We start from the raw sequence: 3,145 nt of genomic DNA on the forward strand, positions 1-3,145 counted from the left end.
ACCGTTTTAGCAAGATGTGTCACTTGGTTCCCTTCATCAAACTGCCTTGCGCTAAGACACTCGCCAAGGCCTTTGTCAAGGAAATTGTCAGACTACATGGTGTTCCTACTGACATTGTTTCTGATAGGGGACTTCAGTTCGTGGCTCGTTTTTGGCGTGCCTTTTGTGACAGGTTGGGAGTTCATTTGTCGTTTTCATCCGGATATCATCCTGAGTCTAATGGCCAGACAGAAAGGAAGAACCAGGATGTTGAGCAGTTCTTGCGTTGTTTTGTGGCAGACAATCAAGAGGGGTGGTCTGAGTTTCTGCCACTTGCTGAATTTGCTCTTAACAACCATACATCCTCTTCTGCTGGGTGTTCGCCTTTTTTTTGTTGTTCTGGGAGACATCCGTCTTTTGGGTCATTTTCCAAATTGGTTTCGGCTGTGCCTGAGGAGGAGAGTTTTTCCGGTGATTTGGAGAGAGTTTGGACGGATGTGCGTGGTAATCTTCAGGAGGCTAACAAGAAATCTAAGAGGTACTTTGATAGGAAACGGCAAGAGGTTTTGTTTGCTGTTGGTGACATGGTTTGGTTGTCCTCTAAGAATCTGCGATTGAGGATTCCTTCTAAAAAATTGGGTGCCAAGTTCGCAGGGCCCTTTAAGGTACTTCAGATAGTTAACCAATCTGCTGTTAGGCTGGAGGTTCCTACGTCCTGGAGGATTAATCCGGTGTTTCATGTTTCTCTGTTGAAAAAAGCTGATGTGTCGGATGGTGACGCCTCTGCCACTGTTCCTCCGGTGGTGGAGGACGGGGAATATGAAATTTCCCGCATCCTAAATTCTAGACGGTATAGAGGGAGTGTAGCGCCGGCGTCCCTGCCCTCTGCCAGGCAGGGACGCTGTTCCCCTCACCTCCCTGCTCCGTGCCCGGCGTCCTCCTCCCGCTCTGCTGGCAGCGCGCGCTCCTTCCCGGCCACTGTGCTTAGGGGGCGCGCGCGCGCGCTCTCCCTCCCTCTTAAAGGGGCCGCGCGCGCCGTCCTAAGGAGTCCCCGGCCAATGGCCGGAGGACTTCACCATATATAAGGCACCTCCTCCAAAATGGAGGTGCCCGAGCAATGTTGTTGCACTGTTCACTACTCTGCTTCAGCCCTCAGGTCCCGTTGCCAGTTACCTGCCAGTTACCTGCCAGATTCCTGCCTGATTATCTGCTACCTGCCTGCTAGTCTGAGGTCCGACGGTCTGCCTTACTACTCCTGTCAGTCTGTCTAAGGACCAGCCTGCCCGCTCACCTGGGAGCGCACATCAGCCACCTGCCTGCTTGCCTGAGGTCCGACGGTCTGCCTTCCAACTCCTGTCAGTCTGTCTATGGACCAGCTTGCCCGCTCACCTGGGAGCACACACCTGCTACCTGCCTGCTAGTCTACCTGGAGGCTCCGCCGTCACGTGCTGTGACCATCCGCCTGTCCAGTGACTCCTGCTCGCTCACCTGGGAGCGCTCATCTGCTGCCTGTCTGCTAGCCTACCTGGAGGCTCTGCCGTCACGTGCTGTGACCATCCGCCTGTCCAGAGACTTCTGCCCGCTCACCTGGGAGCGCTCATCTGCCGCCTGTCTGTTGGTCTTCCTGGAGGCTCCGCCGTCACTTGCTGTGACCACCCGTTCATTCAGAGACTCTCGCTTGCTCACCTGGGAGCTCACGTCTATCATCAGCCGCCACAGGTCGTACCAACCCTTTACCTAGAGACTGCCCCGGTCACTTGCCGTGACAATCTGCCCGTTCATTCAGAGACTGCCCCGGTCACTTGCCGTGACCATCAGCCCGTTCATCCAGAGACTGCCCCGGTCACTTGCCGTGACCTCCAGCCCGTTCACTCAGAGACTGTCCCGGTCACCTGCTGTGACCTCCTGCCCGTCTTCCCTGGTTGCCACCCGCTCCCTTACAAGGACTGCCCCCTTGTATAGTAGCTCAGAGGTTCCGCCTCCCAGACCCGTTACAGTTTGCTCGGGCCATGGAACCCGGTGGCACCCAAGCTCCCTCGCTCTCGGACCTGTGTCATGAACTGTCCCGTCAAAGGTCCCAACAGGAGTCCATCCTGGGTCACCTGCGGAATGTCAATACTCGCCTGGACACTCTGACTGCTCCACCAGCAACCTCCGCCAGTGCCATGTCTCGCAATCCGGCAGCTCCACTGCCCACTAATACCATGGTATCCTACCCCGGACCCCGGCTTTCTGCACCTCCTCGCTTCGGAGGCGACTCCGCCCAGGCTCGGGGCTTCATAAATCAGTGCACCCTGCACTTTGAACTATTGTCCCACCAGTTTAACTCCGATCGGGCCAAAATTGCATTCATCATGTCCCATCTCACCGGGGAGGCCCTGGCCTGGCTAAATCCTCTATGGGAGAGAGGAGACCCCCTGGTGTCCAACTTGCCTGCTTTTCTCACGGCTTTCCGGAAAGTCTTCGACGAACCCGGACGGAAGACCTCATCCGCATCATCACTGCTACGCCTCCGTCAGGGAAGTCTCACCGTGGGCCAATATGCCATACGGTTCCGTACCCTTGCCTCGGAGCTGGCCTGGGATAACGACGCTCTGGTATCCGTCTTCTGGGAGGGTCTGTCCGGCCGTATTAAAGATGAACTCGCCGGTCGGGACATTCCTACCACTCTCGATGACCTAATAACTCTTGCCACCCGGATTGACCTACGGTTCCAGGAGCGTGCCAAAGAGGTCACCCGTGAGAGGAGGTTACCATGTCTAGCTCCTACTTTTCAGAAACCCGTCACTCCCTCCGTCTCTCCCCAGGTACACTCTCCTGAGCCTATGCAGGTCGACCAGACCAAGATGGTCAAAACCCGTCAGGACTTACGCCGTGCCGAGGGGAGCTGCTTCTACTGTGGCAGTAAGGAGCACCGGATCCGTGCCTGCCCGGAGAGGTCGGGAAACGCCTGTGTCTAGGTTCGCTCAGAGAGGTCAACCTAGACAAGAATAAATCCTCTCCATCTCTGCTGCTGTCAGTCTCAATCGTCTGCGGGGAGAACCGTTATTTCGAACTAGCCCAACTTGACTCTGGAGCAGCCGGGAATCTTATTTCACAGTCCCTGGTAGAGAAATACCGCATCCCCACCAAACCTCTGGCTGTACCCTTGTCTGTTGCTGCCGTG

Source organism: Phyllobates terribilis, unplaced genomic scaffold (genome assembly GCF_046119375.1).
Source record: "Phyllobates terribilis strain yellow unplaced genomic scaffold, ASM4611937v1 Scaffold_11__3_contigs__length_659146591, whole genome shotgun sequence".
In the NCBI taxonomy this organism is placed as follows: domain Eukaryota; kingdom Metazoa; phylum Chordata; class Amphibia; order Anura; family Dendrobatidae; genus Phyllobates; species Phyllobates terribilis.